The 27,149-nt window shown below is 58.3% G+C and overlaps 1 long non-coding RNA gene across 2 annotated transcripts; it reads right to left on the reverse strand.

Moving 5' to 3' along the window:
• Positions 1-6,281: 6,281 nt before the first annotated feature.
• On the reverse strand, positions 6,282-26,826 carry LOC123276879 (uncharacterized). Of its 2 annotated transcripts, none has more exons than XR_011494302.1 (4): positions 24,077-26,826; positions 21,619-21,761; positions 9,760-17,722; positions 6,282-6,753 (listed from the first exon to the last, which is right to left on the reverse strand). It is a non-coding gene; the product is annotated as an uncharacterized lncRNA (long non-coding RNA). The 2 variants fall into 2 exon arrangements; XR_011494303.1 differs by having other exon boundaries at positions 22,579-26,826.
• Between the last annotated feature and the right edge of the window lie 323 nt (positions 26,827-27,149).

Consider the following 27,149-nt stretch of genomic DNA (forward strand, 5'->3'; position numbering starts at 1 on the left):
GCAGGCCTTGTGTGGCCACATCTGGTGATTTTTATTATTTTTTTCAAGGGAAGCTGGAAGTATGTTTTTTTTTAGGAAGATTAGCCCTGAGCTAACATCTGCCGCCAATCCTCCTCTTTTTGCTGAGGAAGACTGGCCCTGAGCTAACATCTGTGCCCATCTTCCTCTACTTTATACGTGGGACGCCTACCACAGCATGGCTTGCCAAGCAGTGCCATGTCCACACCTGGGATCCGAACCCCAAGCCGCCGAAGTGGAACGTGCGCACCTAACCGCTGAACCACCGGGCCGGCCCCATGGGGATGGTTTTTTGGGAAGGGTAATGAAAATGTTCTAAAATCGACTGTGGTGATGGTTGCACAACTCTGTCAACAGACAAAAAGCGGCTTAATTATACACTGTAAGTGGGTGAATTGTATGGTATGTGAATTATATGTCAATAAAGTCGCTAAAAAAAGAAGCACAAATAAGCTAGTTCTGCTTCGTTGTGTCCCAGCTCCTGTGCAGCTTCGAGCAAGGCGCTCCCCCTCTCTGGGCCTCAGTTTCCCACTTGGAGAACACAAGTGTTGAATCAGGTACGTTCTGAGGGAGCATCCAGCCCCGAGAGCTTATGGTTTTATTATGACAGATGGTCATGTCTGTGCCAGGGTCACCTGCCCACTGAGACCCGGGATAATATGGGTCAAGAGTGGCCCATAAGCTCAGAAGCTGTAATCCCGCCCACGACTAACAGACCGCAGGGGCTGGAAGGAGCCAGCGGAAACACACAGATGCCTGCTGTTGACAATAGACATGCAATTAATGAATTTGCCCGCGTTTGTTGCCTTTTTACCAAAAATCTCTCGGTGAAGGTCACCTTCAGCTCACAGAGGGCGCCGCTTGGGCCCGCACACAGTCAGAGATGCCTGGCTCCGATCCATTTACTTGCTGTGTGGCCCGAGGCAAGTGCCTTGATCTCTCTGAGTTGCAGATTCCGCATGTTTGAAAGGGAAGTGGTAATGAAGATTCAGTGATAACTTGAAACTCCCCGGGTTGGTGCCAGCACGAGACAGGCGCCCATCAATGGCAGCCATTCTGATTCCTCGGCCTCAGTTTCCCCATCTGCAATCCGACAGGGTTTATCTACACCAGTGGTTCTCATCTGGGGGCAATTTCACCCCCAGAAGACGTTTACGGTTGTCACAACTTCCTTCGGGGCAGACAGGGCTCCTGGCATCTAGTGGGCGAGGCCAGGGATGCTGCTAAATATCCTACGATGCACGGGACGCCCCCACAGCGCGGCATGGCCCAGCCCCACGTGTCAGGATGGCCCAGCTGAGAAACCCGGACCAGTGAGCTGAGGTCCCCTCTGGCTGTGGGAGTATCTGAGGTCGATCTGCGTCACCTTGTGCCGGGAAAGGCCATCTTACGACCCCTGCTTGGCCGCATGAGGATGGCCTTGGGCCTGGAACGCATCCTCAGCAGAGATAAGAGCCAGCTCATGGCCTTGTACGAGGGTCTCCTTCCCTGTGTCAGACGCGACATGTGCTCCGTGTTCCGCTTCAGCGTGTGAGTGCGTGCGTGCGTCCTATGGCACCCGGCCAGCCCCACTGCTGTGTCTGTCCCCGGTGGGGAGGGGACGAGGTCCTTCGTTCTGCCCCACAGGAGGGGTGCGTGCAGGCCAATGGTCCTGCGTCAGCTGCCAGGAGGGACCCGCTCATCATGGGGGACCCGGATATTTTCATTATTTGTGTGGTGTATTGTCTGTTTCTCCCCCAACAAAATATCAGCTCCATGGACGGTGTCTGTTTGGCTGCTGGTGGATCTTCAGTGTGCAGCACAGGCCTGGCACACAGTCAGTGCTCAATAAATACTTGTGGCCTGAGTACTTGCCCGGCTGTCCTGCTGCGGGGGGTGAGGAAGGAAAGAAGAGGTCAGACTCCCTGCTGGCCGGGAAGAGCTCTCCCCCTCTCACTCTCGCCCTCCTCCAAAAGGCTCAGGGCAGGATGGAGCTGGTGGGAGACCTGGGCACACACATGAGGCTCCACCCTGTGGGATGTTGTCCCCTGGGGGTCCCCAGGGTGGCGAGGGGAAGCCGCTGCTTCAGGTCCTCAAGGGCTGAGGCCCAGCTCCACCACTGACTCCCAGGTGCCCTGAGTCTTGTTCTTTCTAGAATGTTCTCAGCCTAGTTTCAGTCTAATGTTAAGAGCAGGGACTCTGGAGACAGGCAGGGGGCTCGCTTCCTGGGCAAGCGTCCTCTTTGTGCCTCAGTTTCCTTGTCTGTACAATTCGGATAATATCAGTGCCTCTCCGATAGGGGGTTGTGCAGGTGAAACGAGCTCATCTAGCACAGGGCCTGGCCTGGAGGAAGCCTGTACGAGATGTGCCAGGACGCTCTGCAGAGCTGGCCGTGTGTTTGCTGAGGGCGCCCGAGCATGGATGGAGGCCCAGGGGTCTTTCCTGTGCGACCCAGCACTTCCGCTCCAAGGTGGGTGCCCAGGAGCGATGGAGACACACCCAGAAATTCATTCACGGATGTCCGCAGCAGCATTGCTCAGGACACCAAAAGGTGGAAGCAGCCCGAGTGTCGGTCACCTGGCTGAACAGAGAGACAGAACGTGGCCTAGCCATACAACGAAACGGTAGTTGTTAGTAAAAAGAATGAGGTCCCGAACGTGCTCCCACAGGGATGAGCCTGGAGAGCATCCTGCCCGGTGAAAGACACGAGAGGCCCCAAATCGCGTGACTCCACTGACGTGAAATGTCCCAAACAGGCAAATCTAGGGGCACAGAAAGGTAGACCAGTGGGTGCTTGAGGCCATGGGAAGAGGGGATGGCGGGAGGTGACAGGGGAGGGAGCACGGTTTCTTTTGGAGGTGATGGAAATGCTCTCAAATTGTGGCCATGGTCACACACATCTGTGAATATACTAAAAATCATGGAAATGTACACTTCAAATGGGCGAATTGTATGGCATTATATCTTGATAATGCTGTTTAAAAAAAAAAAAAAGATTCCAAAGCTCTCAGCTGAGCCAGGCCCTTTTCTGGGCATTTCTTTAAAAGTCACGCACGCGGCCTCCAGGGGGCCGTGTCCGGCTGGTGAGAAGTCGGCATTTTTATTTCTGCTCTCAGCTACACAGACTCCTTCATCCGCCTTCCCCACATCTGCTGCCAACCCCTCACCTGCTTTCTCCTGCTCTGCGTCGTTGCCCGGGTCCCCCGGCTGCGCCCCCACCCCCCTCCAGTCTGTCTGTGTGTCTGTCCATCCCTCAGCGTCACTCCCTCGTTCCAGCTCCATCTGCTCGTTATGCGGGCGGGGCTCCCTCCGTGGCTGGGGATCAGGGGGGGCCACGGCAGGGGGCTGTGCATGGGAACAGAGGGGCTTGAACTTGGGGATGGGTTGACCAGGGAAGGCGGCCCGGGGGCCAGAGGGGGCTGCAACCCCGTGCCCTTGGCCGGGAGGTCACGGTGTGGTCGCCTCGCCTGGCCCTGCCCAGCTGTGCAGAAGCCAAGAGCCTCCTGACCGATTGGAGATGACGAATGAGGCAGCTGGGCGCAGAGGGAAGCGCGTGGGCCCTGGCCATGCACTGGATTCAAATCCTGCCTCTGCCAGCCCCCGATGGTAGCCTCTGGGTGGGTGGTCTCCCTTATCCCAGCCTCAGTTTCTTCATCTGTAAAAGGGGGCTGATAATAGCACATAGGCCGTAAGTTTGTTGCAAAAAATGAAAGGCAGTGACGTGTTCTAAGCACTTGGCGTGTGGCGGAGGATGGTTTATGATGAGTCGGAAGGCTGTGGGTGACGCTCTGGAGTTCCAGCCCCACAGTAATTCTGGCCGGCTGTGTGACCCTGAGCAAAGCCCTCAACCTCTCTGAGCTCTGTTTCTCCATCTGTGAAATGGAGAAAACAGTTCCACCCGTTTCACAGGGGGGCAAGTGAGGATTAAGGGGGGCCCAGCACAATGCTGTCATGACTCAATTCTCTCCCCCTCCACTCTCGGGACGTTAGCCCAGGCCGCCCACCACAAACCAGCCCTCTCCTCTCTCTGGGCTCGCCTGCTCCCTTCCTCCCGGGCAGCGTCTGCCAAAGAGAGGACTTGAGCACAGCTGAGCTGCGTGGAGCGGACGAACGGCTGGAACTGAGTTTGGAACGGACGTCGCGGTGCCGCGGTCGTGAACAATGCCGTCCACCCCTTCGCCGTGACTCAGCAGTTAGGATGCAATGTCCCATCTCGTGGGGGTCCCGGTGACCTGCCAGAGGGGCCATCGTGACCCCCCATCCTGGCATCGAACGAAGAGACCTGGCAGCCGGTCCCTCCTCCCAGAGCACAGGGTGCCGGTGGCCGTGACGCAGGGTCCTGATTCCCGGGGCCTCGGCTGCCTGCCACCTGGGGCTGGTGGTGGATCAAAGAGGAGGTCTCTTGGAGCGCCACCTGCGTCACCTGTGAACCTTTGCACTTATAGAAATTTCATCACAATGACCTCGGTCATGTAGGTGGCTCCGGCTCTGCCATCCGCCAAGTCTGTGACCTGGGAGTCACCTCATCTCAGCTTCGGTGTCCCAGGCTGCAGAACGAGCATCGGGACAAGACCCCATCGGCTCACTGGCTCATTCACGGATTAGAGCATTCAGTCGCCCCACAAGCGTTTGTTGAGCGCCTACCGGCTGTCCCTGCAGGGTGCTGTGCTGAGTCTGGGTATCCAGCTGCGAGCACCTGATGAGGTCCTGGCCCTCATGGAGCAGACATACCAGCGGGGGGACAGTCAACACACAAGCAAATCTAAGTCGACAGATTGTGGTGTGTGCCACCAGGGAGAAGAGCCGCGTGCTGGGACCCGGGGAGGCCTCCGCGGGGAGTTGCCGTGGGCTGAGGCCTGGAGCATGAGAAGGAGCCGGCTGTGCAGGAAGCACATTCTGGGCAGGGGAGCAGCATGTGCAAAGATCCTGAGGCAGGATGAGGCTAATGGTGTTGTCAGAGCTCACTGGCGGGTGAGGGGGCCTAGGGGGCAGGAGGAGGGGGTCAGGGAGACCGGCTCGGGGTTAGGACAGCCTGAGGAGTTGGGGCTTCACCCTCGGCTCAGGGGGAAGCCATCACAGGACCTTTGGCTGGGGAGGGACGTGACTGGATCTCATGAAACCGCCCCTGGACTCCCAGACGTTTGCCGAGGGGCCTCCGGCATCCCAGCCACCGTGCTGGGCTCTGGAACCGGATGATAATTATGAGAGTTAAATAGCACTGAACACTCACTCTGTGTCAGGGACCATGATAAGCCCTGATATATATTAATACGTGTGTGTGTGTATTTTAATTAAAAACTTCCTCCAACCTCATAGTGACTCTATGAGACAGGCCGATCACGATCCCCGTTTTACAGATGGGGAAACTGAGGCACGGAGATGTCCAGTGACTTGCCACAGGTCACTCAGATGGTAGTAAGAGGAGGGGTTGGAGAGAACCGGTCTGAGGCCGGAGGAAGGGTTGTCAGGCTTGGGGTGTCTGGCTGGGTGACTGACGGGCGGTGGTGCCCTCAGGATGGGGGCCCCAGGGAAGGAGCAGCTCTCTTGGGTAGAGGAGCTGGCGAGCAGCACAGGGCACTCCCTGTGTTTGTTTATTGGGGTGGAGCAGGATCCGTTTGCCGTACCTGGGTTTCTGACCCTTCCTCACAGAGGCGGCATGAAGACGGGCCCTGAGCTGTGTGACTTTGGGCCAGTCACTTAACCTCTCTGTGCTTCAGTGTCCTTATCTGTGAAATAGGGAAAGCGATGATAGCTCCTCCCTCGAAGGTGTGTAGGGATGAAACGAGATACGGTTTGTGTGGTGTCAGCACCCGGAACATGCTCAAAATATGTTAATAAGGAAGAAAAAGGCTCAGGCCCGGGGAAGTGGACAGCAAAAGGGTCCCGATCCAGGAGATGCCCCCCAGTAAGATGCTGAAGATAGTGACAGCTGGCCCCACCTCCCAGAGCTCAGGAATCCCCGAAGCCCCGGGCTCCCTTCGGGGTAAATAGCCAGGGTCCCGGGCCCTGACTGAGCAGCCTGCCAGGCTCGGGCGGGAGGATGGAGCGAGTGGCACTGTGGTCAGAGTCCTCCCAGGTCCCCTTCCTCTGTGGCCGGGAGCAGACGGGACAGACCTGGTGCCCGCCCCAGTCAGGGCGAGGGCGCTGCCCACGCAGACGGGTCAGGAGACTGTCACACGGCGCCTCGTGTGTTCACGATGCCCATCTTTTTGTGGCAGAGTCATCTGAAAAGAGGGAAACCCCGGGCAGAAGTCGCATGACTCTCAAAGGGCAGGCGGGCAGGGGCCCCAGCGGGGACACCCCGATCCCCCGGGGAGCCTGGCCCAGCCTAGGCACCCCTTCCAAAATTACATTTTGTTTTGTTTATTCAAGATGTACCTAGATTTTATTTCTGTTGATTTAAGACTGGATATTTCTTTTCCAAAATATTTTCATCATATACAAAGATTTGACTTTATTTCCAGATATCTCCAGCGCTAGTTCGAAAGTGTGTGTCTCAGAGGTACTGATCGCAAGAAAAATGGGAACAGCGTGTGCCTCCGGAGGTGAGCAGAGGGCAGCAATTACGCCCTGCCTGGCGCATCCCCGCCGGGCCGGCCACTGACGGGACAGGAGCAATTTTAGAAGCACAAGGAGAACGCACGCGTCTGGGTAACCTTCTGAGAATGTTCACAGCGGGCACTTCCTTGACGCCAGTCTCCCCCAGCAGAAAGATAATTTATGTGAGTCATGAGTGTCATTGTAATTTCCTTGTAGCTGCATTAAAAAAAATGAAAAGAAGCGGGAGAAATTAATTTTAACAATATATTTTATGTAATCCAAAATACTGACATTTCGACATGTAATCAATGAGATGTTTTCCATTCTTTTCTTCTTGGTACCCTGGGCCCTCCCACCCCCACCCCAGAGCCAGCCTTTGCTCCTTCCCTGGGGCCGGGAGAAGGGCCACCGTGGGAATCCTGTGGCATTCTAGGCATTCGGCCTTTTGGGGGCGGCCAGGCGCATGGGACACTCCAACCCTGCGGGGCTGAGGGCACAGCGGGGTCACCACGTGGAGGCTGGAGTCTGTCCTCCGGGAGGAGGTCTGGTGGCGTCTGCAGGACTGATAGCAGGGCCCGGGGGGCGTCTCCCTGGGCCTGGAGTCCGGCCAGCAGCCCTGGTCTGGCTCTGCATTCCTCCCCCGGGCTGGGTCCCGCCAAGGACTTCGTGCACCGGGACGTGGGCCCGAGGCCCCGGCGAGCAGGTGGGACTGCGAGAGGCTGGGGGGCCCGGAGTCCATGAGCTGTCAGTCTGGAGCTGGGACTTGGGGGGCCTTGTGTCCTCCCTGGCCGCTCCCCACTCTGTAAGTGAGGTCTCCAGTGGGGAAGGGAGCCTGGCGGCCCTCTCTGTCTCTGTCCCTCTCTGTGCCCCCCTCACCTCCTCTCCCGGCTCCGGCCATCCTCTCACCTCTCTTAGCCCCCGTGGAGGGGCCGCTGATTGCTTAATTCTGCTCTCTCCCTGCACCTGTAGCGGGGACCCCCAAAAGATACGTCCAGGTCCTACCCACCGGTGCCTGTGACTGTGACCCTATTTGGAAAGAGGGTCTTTGCAGATGTCATCAAGTTAAGGATCTGGATGGACGGTGGGCCCTGCATCCAGTGATCGCTGTCTTTATCAGAGAAAGGTGGGGGAGATCTGAGACCCAGAGATGCCGCGAGAGGCCACAAGCCACGGAACGAGGAGCCACCGGAGGCTGGCAGAGGCGAGAAGAACTGACCTGTGAGGCCTCCCGGGGCAGCGCGACCCTGCCGACCCCTTGATCTCAAACTTCTCGCCCCCAGAAACTGCGAGGGAGTCCATTTCTATTGTTTGAAGCCCCCCGGTTGGTGGCAGGTGATGACAGCAGCCCCAGGAGTCCGACACACCCCCCACAGCCACCTGCCCTACTGTGCGCTCAGCCCACTGTGGCCCGGCTACTCATCTCTGCCCCCGGGGCCACATCCCTGTGCCACCACCTGCTGTGAGCCACGACTTTAACCACGTTAGGCCTCAGTTTCTGCAAATGTGCAGACACTAATATAAAGTATATATATAAAGTATATATATATATAAAGTATAAATATAAATATAATATAAATATAAGAGACAATAATATAAAAAAAACACACAGCCAGTGCCTAGCTGAGCTGGAAACATCGAGAGCGGCCCCGACCTGTTATCACAGCTGTTGCTACTTGGGGGGCGGCACCTGTCATCCTTGAGACAGAGGCGACGGCAAATTCTAATTGGATGGGGAGGTGTACGTCATCAATAAAGATACCCCGGGATGTTTGGCCGTCACAAACCGCGCTCAAAATCAGCTTGGAGGACCGTGGACTGGTGTAGCATGCTGCCTGGCACCGTGTAAGTGGATGTAATTAGTGGTGGGACCCGCTCAGCCCGCTGGCAGAGGGGGCCGCCCACCCCGCTCATCGGCTTTCATTCGTTCATGCCACACCCGTTTCTTGAGCAACTGCAGTGTCTGGCACAGCCGACAGCAAGTCAGTCAAGCTCCAGGGCTGCCCCCTGGGGTGCTCAGTCTTCTTGGGGAGGCAAGTGATCAAGGAGAGAGGTGGCACAGAGTGGGGAGGTGGGGGCGGGGGTGGGGAACAGGAAGGAGGGTCCCACCCAGAGGGGCTGGGGTCAGGGAAGGCTTCCCGGAGTGAGAGGAGGCCGGAGGCCAGAGCAGAAGGACAAGTAGGCAGGGAGGAGGTAGGGGAAGGCATTCCAGCCAGAGAGAATAGCACGTGCAAAGGCCCAGGGGCAGGAGCACATGGAACAATAGGGACTCATCAGCGTTTTGAGAAGCCAGGGCACAAGGAGGAGGGTCACGGTGAGCAACGAGGCCCAAGAGATCTCCCGGAAGAGCATGGCCTGCGAGAAGGTGGGGCTTGTCTTCGGGGCCCTAGGGGTCATTGGAGGGTTTGAAGCAATTCTGGTTCAAGGCCAGGAGTGGGCTTCCTGCATCTCTGACGAGTCACCCCTCTTTATGCTCCAGACCTGAATCTCACGCCCATCGAGGTAGGTTTTCATCCAGAGGGACTCAGAGTGCGAGGGGATTTGGGGAGCCAGGACTGTCCTCAGAGGCCAGGGGTCTGGGAGCACCTGCGCCCGTGGAGGGTCGTCCGTGGCTGCGGGTGCCGGGAAGGCTCCAGAAGCCCCGCCCACAGCTGGTGACTGACACCCACACTTCCTCACGCCCCCGGCCTGGGGCAGCGGGAGGTGGGTGCCAAACCGAGGCTTTTGGGGGCGCCTTCCACGCAGCGGGCTCCGGAGGGAGGAGCGTGAGCACACGGTCGCGTGTCCCCTGCATATGGTCTTGCACGCCGCGCACCTCCGCAGCTCCGGGTGGGGCGGCTGCACCCCGAGCAGGAGGCGAAGCCGGAGCCCCGGCGTCCGGCCCTGAGCCCCGCCCGCCAGCCGCCGCCGGACCCGTCGCCGAGGCCCTGCCACCCCGAGGCCGGTGTGTGGTCCCCAGGAGAAAGGAGGGGCCGCCCTGACCCTCTTGACCCGGCTGCTGGGAGCCTCGGCTGCCACCAGCGGACGGCCGTCTCCCACCCTGACCCGCCCCGCTGCAGCCCAGAAGGAATGACACCCCTCTTGCTGGGAACCGGCCCCCCAAAAGCCACGTGCACCCACATCGCATCTCAGGCTGTCTCTAGGGGGCCTCAGCCCAGAGGAGGTGGTGCCTCCGTTCCCCCTTTAGCATCTCCCCGCGTGCCCTCCGTCCTTCCAGAGTCTCACCTCCTCGGCCCAACCTTTGAAGCCTTTCCTCATCTATCCCCGGCTGACCCCTCCTTGATGCTGAGGTCCTGTGCTAGCCCGCTGCTCAGTAAGAAGCGGCCAGGCCAGCTTCTCTGGACCTCTCTGCAGGGGCGAGGTTTCCAGAGGCTCCCTGTGCATCCCTGCGTTTTGTTAGGGGTTGACTTGGCTGGACCCTGGAGCTCCAGACAGCCCAGCTCCCAGGAGGATGAGCCGGAGGAGAAGGAGCCACGACGCACACGCTTTTCACACGAGCGTGGAAAATCTGGGGAGGCTCTGAGCACGGCAGGCTCCCTGGGCCAGGGCCACGCCAACCTCGGGCTGGTCGGGGCTGGGATGAGTAATAGCGGTTGGGCAGGATAACCCGCTTGAGAAATGAACCAGGTCTTATTTTGGCTCCTGATTCATCGCAAGAGAATGCAAAGTATTTTCCCCTCTCTCCGCCTCTTTCAAAGAGCAGCTGTGTTTTTGTGTTCTGAAGGGCTGTGTTTGCCGTGGGCCCCTGGAGAATCAACAGGCCCTGGTTGTTTAAAGCCTCGTCCTTCAGGCAGAGCTCATCCAACTGCAAATAACAGAATCCCGCTGGAATTAGCTTATGCCAAAGCAGAACGTATTGTTTTGTGTCGCTGGAAAGTCAGGAGCGCTACAGCTTCAGGCACGGCTGGATCCAGGGGCTCAGGCAGTGTTGTCCGGGATCTGTCTCCATCTCTCAGCCCTGGTTTGCTTTCTGTTGGCTTCACTCTCAGGTGGACACTCTCCACCTGCTGGCAAAGATGGTGCCTCATGGCCCCAGGCTTCTATCGAACCAGCCGAGTGGAGATTTCCTCTTGCGGAACAGCTTCTGCAAGAGTCCTAGGGCTGAGTCTCATCGACCCAGCCAGGGTCACAGGCCGGTTTCTGAAGCAATCGCCACAACCCGCCTTAGTCAGGTGATGACTCAGCCCCCAGAGCCCGGGGTGGGGCTGGGAGAAGGCAAGCTTTGGGAGCAGAGGTGAGAGATGCTGTGGACACCTGGGGTCCGAGAGGGTGGAGCTGGGCTGTCTGGGAGCGGCTTGTGGGGACTCTCTGGGGAGGCGGCTTTTGAGTGGCAAAGGCCTGGCCCCTGGCAAGGGGGCTCCGATCCCAATTTCCTCAGACTCAGAAAAGTAAAAGAATAAGATCATTCCTACAAGTATTATGGAACAGATTCAGACCATCTGCGGGAGCAAGTCCTAAATTCTGGGACTTTCCTCAGTCAGCCCAGATGCCGGAACTCCTGAGGAAACGGCTAAGAACACGGGATCTGACTGGGTTCCAATCCTGGCTCTGCCAGTGCCTAGCTGTGTGGCCTTGGGCAAGTCACTCAACCTCTCTGTGCCTCTGTTTCCTTATCTGACAAATGGGGACCATGACATCGCCTGCTTATCTCATAGGACTACTGTGGGGATTAAATGAAGTCTGAGAGGCCTGGTGACATGCCCATGTCTCAGGGCTGATGCCAGGTTCTGGGCTCTTTCCATCCCCGGTGCTGGCATGTAGCCGGAGGCTGTTGACTGTTTGTTGAATGAATGAATGAAAGATTATAAGAAAATGTTTATCTCTTTCTGCTCAGAGCTCCGTCCCTGGGTTCCTTCAGCCCACAGCACAGGGGCACTCAGGGTCTCCTGAGAAGCCTGTCTCAGCCTCGGTTCCCCCAGAAGCAGCCTCGGAGGCGAGGATGTGGGTGCAGGCAGTTTATTTAGAGGGTTATCCCCGGGAACACTGTCATCGCCTCTGACCCATTGACCCCCGGGGAGTCCCCCCCTTCCACCCCCAGGTCTCACGCATGGTCCGTGCGCCTCCTGCCGCGCTGGCCTGGACAGCCTTCCGAGAGGGGACAGTGGTGACCCGGCCTCCCGCGGCCCAGCTCGGCCCCTGCAGCGCCCCTCCCGCTGCATTCTGTGGTCACAGCAGGTCACGGGTGGCCCAGCTTCGGGGAGAGAGGAAGCAGCTGCCACCTGGGGATGGCGAGAGCTGCCACCTACTGTGGCCACGGTTTTCAATTAATTTTTTCGATCATAAGACGCTTAACTGCCATTGTTGGAAATCTGTTACGATGCACATGGAAGTGAATGTACGACGGCAGGGGATGTAACTGGAGCCCCCTAGAGATGTGCAGTGCGCAACCTGCACCACGGTCACGACAGCCCTGCTGATGTCACGGGGTTCATCTCTTCTTCTCACACGCCTCGCTGGGGCAGGCGTCTGTTACTTTTGAGCGCCCAGTGTCCGGCACCCCTTCTGGGGACAGTGACTCCCCGTTGCCACGGGTATTTTAGTGGGGCTGACCCTCTCCTCCTCCAGGGGTGGGCATGTGATCAGAAAAGTCTATCACCCTAACCAGAGCGATCGGTCCGATGATGGCACCTGACCCAAGCTGGGCCCATGGAACTCAGGCACGGGACTTCTGCCGACACCTCTGGGAAAGAGCTGTTCTTTTTCAATTGGGGTTGCTTGACTGTTTGGAAGCCTGGAGCTTCTACTGGGGACCGTCTTTGCCACTGTAAGAGAAGGGCCTGCCTGAGAGTGAAACAGTCACAGAGCAGAGCAGAGCCGAGAGAGGAATAAAGAGAGATTCCTGATGACAGCATTTGAGCTCCTGGATCCATCCATGCCTGAAGTCCTCACCACAGACTTTCCAGTTATGTAAGCCAACAAATTCCCTTTGACGTAGGTTTCTAAAAAGATATCTTAAGGAGACAAAGCTTTATAGCTATTTGGGTCATGATGAGGATTAAATGAGCTAACAGTATATGAAATATGTGGCTTCTGGGGGGGCGCATGAAAGGTCAGCTCTCAGGAGTTTCCATTCTCCTCCCCCACCCCCGAGCGAAAATAGTCCCAGCTTAAAATCTACGAAATGTATTAAATGATTTCGAACAGGCCTGGACGGGTTTGGCTGCCTGTAGACCAGCACACACTGAAAATTTGACATCATCCGCCTGTACTCTTGACACCCGTATTCTTAATTTAAATCCTGAAAAGGTGGCAGAAAAGCTTTAAATAACCACGGGAAATGGTGCCAAGACAATCCCGAGACGCCCTTTTTGGTTCCCCTGCAAGAGGAGAGCAGGGGGCGGGGTGGGGGCTGGAATCTGTAAAGCGTTTGCTCCATCTGCACAGAATTAACAGGAGTTCCCGAGTGTGGAGTCTGGACCCGGCTCTTGTGGGCTGCCTCCTCCTGGGGGCTCCGGCCTCAGCTCGGCTGTCGCGCTGGAGGGGTCCTCGGGGGTCTCCCTCCCGGAGCCCAGGGGTCACCGCGGCTCGGGGTCTGCGTGTTGGCAAAAGGATCCTGTTGCTTGTTTACTCTGGGGCCACGGCCGCCCGAGCTGAGCCTTCCAGATGCTTCCAGCTGGGTCCCCTAAACAGGCCAGGCTGCATGGCCCCCCACGGGGCCTTGCTCGCCGTCCCCACCCAGGCCGCCGCGGTGGGTTGCTGGAGCCCCTCCTGCGCGCCCCCTGCAGCTTTGCGCTGCAGGCCGGCCGAGGCCCAAAGCGCCCGCAGACGTGGTTGGTGGTGTTCCGTTTTATTTTGTTTTGCTGTGTTTAACTGGAGCTGGCCATGCAACCTCTGAAGGTTTCACAGCAGACCCTGGATGCTGGTTTCTTTGCAAAAATTGGAAGGTCTCGCAATGCTGGGCCTGCCTGCCCACCCGGCAAAACCCAGGTGCCGCTGGTCCCTTCTCCTCGGTCGGGGCCCCCAGAAGCAGGCTCTGGGACCCGCATCTCGGGGCCAGTCATTTAGGAGGGAGGGGATCCAGGAAGCACCCGTGGGGGATGCGAAGAGAGGCCGGGAAGGGAAAGGACCTGCGCACCAGACTCACGCAGAACACGCCCTGTGTGCGAGGGAGCTGGGTGTCTCCTTCTGGCTCCTGTCTGGCGTTGGTGGAGCTGCATCTGGGGTATTAATGCCTCGGCCCTGCCAGTTTGCCCAACAGAAAGACCTCCTGTAGAAACTCACAGATGGCGAGTTGCTGGACATGCTGTTGCCACGTCCTGGAAGGGCAGCTGCCAGAGATGCCCTTGAGATGCAGCCTTGCTCCACTTTGCCGCAGACCCCACCACTCCCTGTTGTCTGTCTCCCCGACAGAAAGCTGTGGATTCATGCTCATGTTGTCATCCTTGTGCTGCCGATTTTCTTACGGAATGGAAATGTCCAGCTTTGCCCCTGTTGCCTTCAAAAGCGGGGAAGGTAACTATTGGCTGAGGAGGCCATGGGGTTATCGTCACACGCTGCTTGCTTCACCTGTTTCTGTTGCTGGTCTGGCCCCTGAAGGGGGCTGAGCTGGCAGCCTCTTGCCCACAGAGTCAAGTGCCCACCCGTTCACGGGACATTCAGGGGCCTTGGGATGCTGCCTGTTACCTGCTAACAGCACGGGGGGCTTCCTCCTCTGACCCCACTGGGGGGCCGGGCTCTCAGCCTGCATCCTCTCAGCTCTCCTCGCGACAGTCCTGTGTAGCCCCCCAGAAACACCCCACCCCTCGGAAGCAAGGCCATCACCTGGCTCTATCGCCAGGAAGAAAAGCATCCTGCTGTCAGCCCGTCCCCAGTGACGAAAGCCCGGAGGAGCCCAGGGACCCCACTCACTGAGCCTCCGACCCCGCTGGTGTCCACAGTTCAGTTCAGGTCTGACTCACGGAGTTGGCGCAGACCCCACGGGTCGAGGGCTCCGTCCCACGAGACTGTCCCCGACTTCAGCCACCAGCCATGAAGGGGTCCCCAGGCTGCCTGTGCTTCTGTCCGGCCGGCCACAAATTCGGGGGTCCCACACCCGACTTCAGCTTCGATGATTTGCTAGAAGGACTCAGAGACCCGGGAGAAGTGCCATCCTCACTCCTACAGTTTCTCAGAAAAGATCCAGGTGAACAGCCGGGTGGCGAGGGACGTAGGCCAGCGTCTGGAAGGGTCCCGAACACGGGGGGCTCTGTCCCCTGGAGTTGGGGCGTGCTACCCTTGTGGCACGTGGTGTGTTAGCCAAGCCGGAAGCCGCGAGCCCCGTCATTTCGGGATTTGTGTCGCGGTTTCTTGCCCGGAGGCGTGATCGGCCATCCTTAGCCACGGGTGGTGGCGCTCGCTCTCGGGCCCCTCGCCCTCCCTGGGCTCGGGGGTGGAGGGGGGGCGCTCAAGGTCTCACCCCAAAGCACGAGGTGGGTTTTCCGTGATCAGCTCCCATCCTGAGGGTGTCTCTGTCCCTCCGCCCCGACCCTGAGTCATCACATCTGCCCGCCAAACCCACTCTGGCGGCTCAGGAAATTCCGAGGGTGTCAGGGGCCCTGCGCCAGGAACCCGAGGCAAAGGCCAAGTGTTTGTTTCCGTTAACACACATGCACACACAAACACACACAGCTTCACTTTTTGCTGAGTTGCCACCTGGACCACTCAGACCGCAGGGCACGGGGTCCAGGATTCGCTTCTCCTTCTGGGGCCCCCGCTCTCCTGCCCCACTGTCCTGTCCCCGCGGGTTTTCCTGCCTCCCTTTCCCCAGACCACACTGTGTGCCTGCCTGCCTTCCCCCCTCCCTCCCTTCCTTCCCTCTTCCAGTGTATGTGTTTGCCAGCATCCATCAGCTAGGGGCTGAGCTGGGTGCTCTGTGCTGGGTAGTCTGAGCTGGGTGCCCTGTGCTGGGTGCCCTGAGATAGGTACTTGTGCTGGGTGCCCTGAGATAGGTACTCTGTGCTGGGTGCCCTGAGTTGGGTGCACTGCGCTGAGTAGTCTGAGCTGGGTGCCCTGAGATAGGTGCTCTGTGCTGGGTGCTCGGTGCTGAGTGCAGCTCGGCTTGGTGCCCTGAGCTGGATACTCTGAACTGGGTACCCTGAGCTGGGTGCCCTTAGATGGGTACTCTGCACTCAGTGCCCTGAACTGGGTGCTCTGTGCTGGGTGCCCTGCCCTGGGTGCTGGAGGAACAGCTGTGAGTGAGGCGCACAGACCCGGCTCCAGTGGGCGTGTGCCCGGCCCTAGCTGGCAGGTCTCCCCGGGATCTTGGAGCAGAGCGGCCACTGACCTCCCCGCTGCCGTCCGGGGTCGGGCTGATCCGACTGAAGCGTGGTGCGTGCACAGAGGCACTTGGCGGTTCTCTAGCAGACACACCTGAAAATAAGACGCTCACAGAGCCAAAGGTGGAAACAGCCCGGCGTGCACCCGCGACCAGTGGAGGCAGAAAGATGTGGTCCACCCACGGGACACACAGCACTCAGCCACAGACAGGAGCGAATGTCTTGTATATGAGACCACGGGGATGGACCCCGTGCTGAGCGAAGGGAGCCAGACCCAGAAGGACAAATGCTGTGGGACTCCACTCACAGGAAATGGCCAGAATCGGCGAAGCCACAGACACGGAAGGCAGATCCGTGGCGGCCGGGGGCCGGGGGGAGGGGAGGGCCAGCTGAGGGGCACGGGTCTCCCTCTGGGGTGACGGAATATCTTGCAACTAAACAGAGGTGATGTTTGCACAACATTGTGAACGGACTAAATGCCACTGAATCGTTCACTTTCAAATGGTGAATTTTATGTGATGTGAATTTTACTGCAATTAAGAAAATAATAAATTGGGGCCGGTCCTGCGGCCTAGTGGTTAAGTTCGGCGTACTCCGCTTTGGTGGCCTGGGTTTCGTTCCCAGGTGTGGACCTAAGCCACTGTCAGCCACGCTGAGGTGGTGACCCACATACAAAATAGAGGAAGATTGGCACGGATGTTAGCTCAGGGCCAATCTTCCTCTCCAAATAAAATAAAATACAATAAAATTTGTGAAGAATTGACAAGACAAAGGGAGCAGCTTGAGGAGTTCCACATGCCAAGGTGCAGTATTTCGGGGTAGGGTGTCCCAAACCCCATCAGCCCAAAGCCCCCGGAAGCTGACAGAGGGGCGTGGAACAGATTCTCCCCTGAGTCTCCCAAGGGAGCCAGCCCCACCAGTGGCTTCATTCTGAACTTCTGCTCTCAAGAGCCGTGAGGGAACACACTGCTGGTTTCCTGAAGCCGCCCGGCCTGTGCTAATGTGTCGTGGCAGCCAGAGGGAGGAGAAGGGACAGAGGGGGACCACTGCATCTGCGTCCCGAGGAGCATCACCCGCGAGAAGCGGGGCCTCGTGCCACTGGACCGGGTTCCAGCCCTGCTCGCCCCGGGACCTGCGTGAGCCTCAGCTGCCCCGTCTGTACCGTGGGGAGGGCAGCGCCTCCTGCTTCCTGGTGGTGGCGTGGGAAGGCTCGAGGTGTGCCTGGAGGCGGGTAAGCGTGCGAGTCCCAGGGCCCGGCCCAGACCCCGCCGAGCAGCGACATTCACCTCCATCTTTGTCCCCATCTTAGAGTTGAGGAAACCGAGGCGCAGGGAGTGACGTGGCTTGGCCCAGAGTCACGGGCAGCATGTGGCAGGGCGAGGCCGGCTCTCGATTCCAGGTCCCGAGTCCAGGACGCTCCTTCTGGTCGGCCTTTTCTCTAGCCACCCCGTCTTCCCAGCTACCTGCCCAGGGCCTCCCTGCCTGCTGAGCCCGCGAGCACACACACACACACACACACACACACACACACCCCTTCCATCTCGCTGTCTCCCCGTGACAACGCCCTTCCCGCCCCTCCCTCAGTCAACCCCGGCTTCCTCCAGAGCTGCTTCCTCCTGGAAGCCTTCCCTGACTGCCTCCTCCCTCTGGGGCTCTTCCAGGAGCCCCGGCTGAGGCAGCAGGGTCCCTGCCCTGCAGGACTTGGCCGTCCCAGAGGAGAATGTGAATTACTGATGCCTTGGCGGTGGGGCAGGTCTAAACAGGCAGAACAGGGTCTGCCACCCTGAATTACCTAGATAATTAGGAGAAAGCAGCCCTGGGGACGTGATGGCTGGGGACCTGATGGCTGGCCGCATTGCACGTCCCCCCAGGGGACGCAGCTCTGGTCTCTTTGGCTCCGTGAGCGTCCTTCGTCCTCTCCACCCCACGGGGATCTGAAGAGGAAACAAAAACTCGAGTCAGGAAGCGGATGGGCTGGCCGTCTCGTGGGAAGGGGGCATCTCAGGCCCCGGTGATGCCCCCACAAGGGACAGCTTCTGCAGGGAAAAGGGCCGCTGTGCATCTCCAGGGACAGGACCCTGGGGTGCTGGGGAGGCGCCCACGAGTCTCCGGGAGCCACAGGGCGGCTGAGATGGGGCCCATCCCTCCGCTCTGGCGGGGGGGCTGTTCCCCCAGAGCTGACTCATCGCCTAGGCACGTCCCTTCGGTCCCTCCCCCCCCACCCCGCCTTCCCGGGGCTGGATGAGCAGAGAAGTGGGGAGCCGGGCTGGGGAGTCGGGGCAGGTCCAGGCCCTGAGGTACGTTCTGTCCCGCTTCCCTGTGCCTGAGTGTCCTGCTCCCCTGCCCACCGGCCACACGCAGTTGGCTCCGGCCACAGGTGGCCCCACAAGAGGTCAGCCAGCCACTCCCATGGAAACCTAAGGCCCTTCCTTCTTCGTTCTCTACCTGCCTTCCAGGAAGCCCAGGACCGCCCACCCCGCTGACTGACCCCGTCTCGGATGACTGAGAGGGCACTGGAGCCCGAGGCCACCGTGGCTCCCAGCGTCCCTGGCCTGAAACCACCTGGTCTGGCTTCCCGGAGAGGCCCCGTGGTAAAACCCGGGCCGGGCAGGCCTTGCGCAGGGTTCCCTCCTCCAGTTTCGGGGGGCCGTGGGCAGGGTCCTGAGGTCCCCAGGCTCCGAGGCTGGCTTTCTCCATCCTCCCCACGGCCCCGCGGCCATGCGGGCACCCACGCTCAGATGAACCTCGTGGCCAGGCCAGGTGGCGATTTCTGAGCCCCAGGGGAGGCAGGAGGCCGCGGGGGTGACATCAGTGTGTGTGGATACGAGACAGTCACACTCATATCCCGCCCACAGTCCTGCTCCGGGGAACTTGCTCCTGCTTTGTGGCTGGTTCACCAGCTATTTCCAGGCCCTGGTGGGTGGCACAGAGCTTTACAGGGTTGTCCTCTGTGGGGAAGGACGCTGGGTTTAGGGAATAAAAATGGAGAACGCCTCGTTCGATTTGAATGTCAGATAAACAACAGATAATTTTTTAGCATAAGTATATCCCGCATAATATTGGGGACATACTTATGCTAAGAAATGATTCATTGTTCATCTGACATTCAAATTTCACTGGGCGTCCTCTGTTTTTTTCTGGCAACCTCCAGATTTGGAGGTTCTACTCCCTTGACTTTTCCTTCCTCTCTCGTGGCGGGGGTGTCTAAATATTTCAAACAGGATTGACATTCCTGTTGGGGTCTTGATCTATCCTCCACATACATCCTGGCTGCCACTGATTCACACCCGCCCAGCTCCACCCAAGAGTGAGCCCTGGCCGCAGGAGCCAGCTGGTCTTCCTTCTGATACATTATGGGCCACCTCGAAGGGTTGTATAGGTTGCCCACAGTATGACTCTGTATTTGAGAAGAGCACCCTTTGCAGTTGTGCAGTGCACAACCTGCACAACCCTATACAGCAACTGTGCTCCCACTTCTAGATTTTGACCAGCAGGAATTTTCTTTCTCTCGTTTGCTCCTCAAACTGGGCTGCCCAAGGACACCATCCCAATCCCCGCCCCCCCCCCCCCCCTCCGCCCCCAACTCCCTTGATCCAAGGAAAACTCAAGCAATCAGGCAAGGCACTGAAGTGATGTTGAAAAGCAGCTGAGTGCCCAGGCTTTGCACAGAAGGGCTTTTGAGGCTCAGGGCCGACCTGGCATCTGCTGGAGGGGCGCTCAGCTCCCACTGCCTGGCGTGCAGGCTGGGGTGCAAGGGGCTGGATTAAAGATTTCCTGCCCGCCCTCCACATCCTCTCCGGCTTCTCCCTCTGCCCAAGGCCTGAACCCAGGCATCATTTTAGAAACGTAATAGATCCTGGGCCGCACATTCCTGGCCTGGCGCCCGAGGGGGCAGGCCCTGCAAGAACACAGACATTTCTTTCTTAGGCCACGTCGAGAGAGCGCCTCTGTGTTCCCCGGGGACGGGCTTCTGAGGGGCCATTGTGCGCGGACAAACCCCTCGCACACTCGCTTCTTTGTGGGGTCCCCCCGCCACCCCAGCCCACCCGGGCTGCATTATTTTGCAGGGTCAGCGCCAACTTCTCTGCCTTTCCTGGGCCTCCCCCCGAAAGCCACCAGGAGCAGAGGGGCCGTGGATTCGAGGGCCCCAGACGGTGGTGGCCGCGAGGGCCCCTCTGCCGATCGCCGGGGTCACTTGGGGCCTGGGGAAAGAGGGCGGGTGTGACTTCAGGATCTGGAGCTCGGACAGCAGTGAAGGCTTTTGTCTCCTCCCCAGCCTCACAAGGCTGCGCCGTCTTTTCAGATTTCACGGACTCGCCGCGTCCCCGGGAGGGGCGTTCTCGAGGCTTCTGCAGTGAGAGGGAGAAGCGGGGGAGAGCCTGCTCCTCTGCCTTGGAGTACCCCCACCCCCAGCTTTTTCTTTTTAAACAGCTTTGTTGAGATGTCATCGCACACCATACGGTCCCCGTTTGAAGGGCACCGTCCCATCAACGGCTCTTAGCAGACGGAGTCGCGCGGCCATCACCACCGTCCACTTTAGACCATGGTCATTGTCTTGAGAAGACACCCTGTGCGTTTCCCTTATTACCCCCCACCCCGCCCAGCCCCCGAGCGGCCGCTCCTCTCCTTTCTGTCCCTGCGGATGCGCCTGTTCTGGGCGTTTCTGGTCAATGGAATCGGACAAAGCGTGGCCTCCATGTCGGGCCTCTTTCCCTGAGCATCGCGTTCTCCAGGCTGGTCGCCACGCTGTGTCAGACTTTGCTCCTTTTATGATGAGAATATTCCACGGTGTGGACAGACCACGTTTTGTCCATCCGTTCATCTGCTGAGGGGCATCCGGGTTGTTCCCTGCCGGTTACTGTCCGTCATGCTGCTGTGAACGTTCCTGTCCTCATTTTCAGTTCTCACGGGAGTCCCCCAGGCTGAGGGTCACACGCCCACCAACGGCCTTTCTCAGGCTGGGACTTCCTTCCCTGGGGTCCCCCCTGCCCGACTCAATCCGCAGGACCCAGCTTCCATCCTTTTCTAACAGAGACCACTCCCTGTTCCTCTCGGCCAATGCGTCCTTCGCCCTGTTGCCCACCTGCTGTGTGATCTGGGGCCACTCGCTCAGCCTCTCTGGACCCCAGCGCCTTTATCTGGGAAGCGAGGATTTAATGCTGACCCCACGGGGCTTCTGTGAGGCTTGAGGGGGCAAGAGCTAATGGGCTGGATGCCTGGAGAGGGGTGATGCGGGGGGGGGGGGAAGGGGGGCACACATTTGTTCCTCTCTCCCACCAGCCACTCTCCCTCTGCCAAGTTCCAGCCCCAAACTAGGCCCTGGTTACATCAGGGACCTCCCTCCTCCTGCCTTCAAGGGGCTCGAGCCAGAGCAGAGAGTCCTAATCAAGTTTGCCCCTGGGGACATTTGGCAACAGACATCTTTGATTGTCATGAGGGGGGTTTGCTGGTGGCATCTGGTGGTTAGAGACCAGGGATGTTGCTAAACATCCTGCAATGCACAGGACAGCATCTTCCCCCAACAATGAATGCTGCAGCCCTAAGTATCAATAGCACCAAGGCGAGAATCCCTGGTCTAATGATATTATTATTGCGTGTGTATATTTGCAACTCGGCCTCTTGCCAAAATGGGTTAGAAGTAACTAATAAAGATACAAGGGGATTTTTTTTTAAACGAGGAAACTGTGATTAAAAAAATAACAGAAGGGAAGGGAAATAAAACAACACCCACGTTAAAGCACAGTACTGCTTCTAGACTGGGATGTGTGTTTGGTCTGAGCTTCCTAGTGGCCAGAGCAAAAAGGGAAACAATGAATTTCAAGATTCTTACCATTCCAAAGTTGAAACAAATAAGAGCTCGAGGGAAGTCTGGCTTTCCTGGTCCTGAAGAACTCAAGGCTTTTCTCTGACAGGCCCTTATCCAGGGGCCACAGGGACGTGCTGGAGCCAACAGCACTGTCCTCAACCACAGCCCTACAGGGAACACAATGGCGGGTGTCACATTTTCAGAGATAGTGTGTACTCAAGGCTGACCCCCAGGCTGGCAGAAGCAAGTACTCCAGCTGTGGCTTCTGGGCCGCGGCGGGTGCGTGGGAAGGGCTTCTGGAACCAGCATTGTTTACAAGTAACAAAAGATTCAGCCTTCAGTGGCGGGTTATGTGTTTGGGCTCCAGTCCCGCTCTTGGAGGCCATGAAGGGGTGCGGGTTGGCGGCTGGGGACCCTGCAGCCAGGCCTGGTCCGATCTGACCCCACCGTGCTGCTCAAAACCTTCTCTGACTCCTTATCACATAGGGCAGCATCCAAACGCTTCCTCCGGGACCCGGGGGCGCGTCCCTGACTTACCAGCGGCCTTTCTTCTCTCCACCCACCTCCCTCCCACGCGCCAGCAATGCCGAGCTCCAGCTGTCAACCCCCTGGCCTTAGCCGCGCAGTGTCCTCTGCCTGGAATGCTCTCCCTCCCTCTCCGCCTGGCTCATGTATTAAGACTTGATTGCGGGCCGGCTCTGGTGGCCCAGGGGTGAAGTTCAGCGCCCTCTGCTTTGGTGGCCCGGGTTCAGTTGCCAAGCGAGGAGCTACATTACTGGCGGCCCACATGCTAGAAAACGGAGGAAGACTGGCATGGATGTTAGCTCATGGCAAATCTTCCTCAGCACAAAAAAAAAAAAAGGACTTGACTTGAGCATCAGTCTCTTAAAAAGCCTTGGTTGAATTTCCTGTGGTTTCTTTTGCGTCTCTCTCTCCTTCCCACCTACTCCACCATGATTGCTGTCAGAACGCTTGTTTACTCACTCATTCAGTCACTCATTGTTTCTTCTGTCTGGAATGCCCATGGTCGGTCCTCCTGTCACCTCCCCTTTCCAGGGACACAAGCAGTGGCTCAGAGAGGTTGCAGAGCCTGCCTCGGGTCACACAGCTATGGTGCCTCGGAGCCAGCATCAAACTCGGGTCCTCTGGCTGGAGAGCCTGTGCCCGGCAGGCCGGTCGTGCAGGGCCGGTGGCTCCGAAGGCCCGTCCCATCCCCGACCCCTTGTGGCAGACGAGGGTCCAAGGTCAGAGAAGGGAGAAGACCTCGAAGGACGGCAGGAGCCCCAGGCCGGGTCCGGGGAGCTGCCGAGCAGGATGCAGGTCCTCTTAGCTGCGAGGAAAGGCCGCAGGCAGCGCCTGCATCCCGAGAGCCCGGCGGCCCGGTTCACACGGGCTCACACCCAGTGCTGAGGCTTGGCGGTTCCTGCCCCTCCCTGAGCCTCAGTCCCCTCACCTATCAAATGGGGTTTAGAACAGTCGCTACCCGTTGGGTTGTTGTAACGATGAAAGGAGATGCCGTCTGTAAAAATCCAGAACAACGTCATCCCACCGTCGTTAGCCACGGGATCATCCTTCCGAATTATTACTGTTAGTAGGACTTTACTAATTAGAGTTGTTGCAAATAAATCGTAAGAGGACTCAGCCGCTCACTTCAGGAGTGTACCTTCCTCCGCCTCCGCCTCACCTCCTCCGGGAAGCCCTCTGTGACTGCCCCACCCAGATGCACTAGAGCCTCCACATCCTGCCCTGTGTCCTTTCCCCAGTTTGACGGTTATAAACGCATTTGGGGGTCCCCCCTAAGGCCTGTCTTCTCCCCACCGGATTCAAACTCGGTCGTGGCCATCACGTCTCCTGCACCGTGGGAAGCGCCTGCCTTCCCGTGCCTGTGGCTGGTGCCTAGTACCGATCAATAAATACTTGTGCGTGACCGAACAGGGACGGGGTGGCCTGATGTCCCTCTGCTCCTCCCTCTGGGGCCCGGAGGAGGGAGAGCAGGCCACGAGTTCCTCCGCAGGGCCCAGATGCGGCTGGGGGCGCCCACGTGGGTGACTGCGGGGAGGGGAGGAACCCCAGCCCTGGAGACTGTGCCGTGTGCTCGGCCGTCTGCACGCTGCTGGGGCGCCGCTGGGAGTGGCTGAAGCCGGCCCAGCTCAGCCTGCTGGCGTGTGTGGCCCAGTGTCTCACCCGCAGACTGATGGCTGCTGTGAGGTCAAGTGCACACCTGGCCCCGTGAGCTAGTTCCCCACGCCCTCCTTGCCTGTTCATTCAGGCGTCACCCCCCTCGCTGTGTGACCTCAGGCAAGTTGCTTCACCTCTCTGTGCCTCTGTTGTGTCCTCTGTAAAATGCAGGCCACAGAAGGTGTTACCTCTCTGCACGGCCGTCAGGATTAGAGCTTGAGAAGTACTCTGAAAATGTGATACAATGTTTTTATCATTCTTTACTCTTCTTTGTTCCCCCAGCGAGTATTTATGGAGTACCTACTGTGTGCCAAACGAGCGGGGTGCCAGGTGCTGGAGCCACAGCGACCTATTCCGAACCAGCCAGCTTCTTTCAAGAATGTTTATGAGCGCGTCGGGAAAACGTAAACCCAGACGGGACGACGGTGGATGAAACTCAGAAATGGTTCTCTCTTTTTTTCCGGCACCTCGTGGTTTCGTGGTTAGGGTTTTTCAAAAGAGCCCTGATCTCGTAGAGACTCACGCCGAAGTGTTTACAGAGGAGGTCAGGGACTCGCTTAAAATAATCCAGTCTGTGAAATTAAAACTATTCGCCCCAAGAAAGTTTATTAAAAAAAAATCTGGCGGCCGAGGTGGGGCGTGGGGCACAGAGACGGACCACAAGTCGCTGAGCTGAAGGTGTCGGGACGGGCCGTAATGACTTTAACAAAAGGGCGATCGATTAACTAATGTCCTTGAGGAAAGGGGGGAGCTGGAGGTGGCAACAGGATGCTTCTGGGGTCCAGGTCAAAGGCCACGGCAAGAGTTTGGTCTTGATCCTAAGTGGGCGGCCGGGACGGTGGCTCCTGTGTCGGACGTGGTTGTGACAATTCATGAGTCGTGTTGAAGGGCTCACAGGACACGGACACCCCGAGGGGGGCTCTGCTCTCTCTTCCTCATCTCTGTCTCCTCTGTCTCGTTCCGTGTCCTGTCTCCTTTCCTTTTTTAAATTTTTTTGAGGAAGATTAGCCCTGAGCTAACATCTGCTTCCAATCCTCCTCTTTTTGCTGAGGAAGGCTGGCCCTGAGCTAACATCCGTGCCCATCTTCCTCTACTTTATATGTGGGACGCCTACCACAGCATGGCTTGACAAGCGGTGCCATGTCCGCACCCGGGATCCGAACCGGCGAACCCCGGGCCTCCAGAGTGGAACATGCGAACTTAACTGCTGCGCCACAGGGCTGGCCCCTCCTTTCCTTTTCTTTCCCTTCCGTCTTCGGCCCCCTCCCTCTTTCTCTCTCCCTCCTCCCTGCTCTGGGCAGCAGACACTCGCAGTGGGGAGGCGCCCACACTCTGGAAAGGGGTGGGGGCCGCCGAAAGCGCTTGCCAGCCTCCTTACTTCTTGCCCACCCTCAGGGAAGTGTGCGGGGTCTTGCCTGGAAGCAGAAGCCACAGCTTTCTGGCTACGAGGAGCCCCAGGCCTCGTGGGGGGCCGTGGGGGCCCCTGACACCGAGCTGGGTCCCCACCCTTCCATCCGCCCCGGCTGGACAGATGGCCTTTGTCGTCTCTGCTTAGCATTTGCCCAGGGCTGCGGCCTGAGTGGGCCCCTCCTCCAGTTCCTATGCTGAATCCTAACCCCCAAGGGAGTGGTGTCAGGAGGTGGGCCTCTGGGAGATGGTCCGGTGGTGAGAGCAGAGCCCCTGTGAAGGGGGTGAGTGCCCTCACAGAAGAGACCCCTAGGAGCACAGGGAAGATGGGCGTCTGTGAACCAAGAAACGGCCCTCACCGGACACCGAACCTGCCTATGCCTCGATCTTGGACTCCCCAGCTTCCAGAACTGCGAGAAATAAATGCTTGTTGTTTACAAGCCACCTTGTCTGTGGGAGTCTGTTGGCAGCCCCAGCCAAGTGAGACTCTGGACCACACTCTTCCTCACGCCCGCTGATGAAGCCCGCCGGGAAAACTGCCCATCCTCCCAGGCCTGGCTTCGGGACGCCGAGGGCCCGGGCCGCAGGTTCCCACGTGGAAGGAGATCCGGAGGGACGCCCTCCTGGCCCAGGAGACCCCGAGGCCCGCTCAGGCCGAGTCCGCTCTGCTGTGTCTCCCGCCCTGGCCGCTCCCTGGAGGAGGAGAGGAAGTCTCCCTCTTGCTTGCATTGCTCTTGCTTCCTGCCGCGGGCACCGGGGTCACGGATGTCTCATGGCAGCAGACGGAGGTGGCAGTGACTTAGCCGTCCCAGGCGGCAGTTCCCTAAAAAGGCCTGGGTCCCAGCCGTGCAGGAGAGCAGCTGGCAGCGATTCAAGGGGCCCGGAATGGTCTAAGCTTTCATTTGCAGCAATCACACTTCTGGGAATTTGCCCAAAGGACCTAGTCCTGAAAAAAGGAAAGGCCAAGTGCTGGGTGCGATGTCCGGCCGTGACGTCTACAACAGGAGATCATTGGTGCAACACGTATGTCGTAACCCTGGGTGGATTCGTTGGAAGGCGTTGGCACAAAGGAGTCATGAAACCTCTTCGTCAACACGGAAAATACTTAGGATCGCGCTAAATTTACAACACAACGTGCGCTCGTGGGGATGGCGGGCTGCGCTGGGGGGCCACGGATTTTCCCAAAGCGATATTGTCATATGGGTCTAAATGGCAGGAAAGCCAGCGTGCGTGTGGCGAGGGGCTTCCAGCCGCCTCCCCAGGGCTCCGCCAGCCAATTTGGCGCTCAGACTGCGCCTCCCGTTCCATTTGGGAAAATGAAGACTGACAACTTAAGGCGTGTTTCCTTTTTGGAAGATCTTGTGGCTTTCTGGAAGGGAAGAGAAGGATGTGTGGGAAAAAACCCAGGGAGGGCCCCCGAAGCCCCCTGGGAGGCAGGGCCCCTCAGGGTGGGGATTCCATCTTTTTCACATCAGAAGCTTGTTGACAGCTCAGACAGCCCAGCCTCCTTCCTGGAGACTGAGGCAGGGATGTTTATTTTTTCCAAAAGGTTTAAAAAGGGCTTTGTTTTATTGCAAAAGCAACGCATGCCCAGGCACCCTCTCCTCTTCAGAGGAAGCCACCCTTGGCTGTTTGCATCCTTTCTTTCTTTGAGATGTTTCCATATCAAGGGTTTTCCAATTTTTTTTTTTTTTTTTTTTTTTTTAGCTACGAGCCACAGTGAAAAAATAGACTCTGGGCCAGCCTGGTGGCGCAGTGGTTAAGTGCGCACGTTCCATTTCTCAGCAGCCTGGGGTTCGCTGGTTTGGATCCCGGGTGCGGACATGGCACCGCTTGGCACGCTATGCTGTGGTAGGCATCCCACATAGAAAGTAGAGGAAGGTGGGCATGGATGTTAGCTCAGGGCCAGTCTTCCTCAGCAAAAAGAGGAGGACTGGCAGTAGTTAGCTCAGGGCTAAGCTTCCTCAAAG

Source organism: Equus asinus, chromosome 14, assembly GCF_041296235.1.
Source record: "Equus asinus isolate D_3611 breed Donkey chromosome 14, EquAss-T2T_v2, whole genome shotgun sequence".
In the NCBI taxonomy this organism is placed as follows: Eukaryota; Metazoa; Chordata; class Mammalia; order Perissodactyla; family Equidae; genus Equus; species Equus asinus.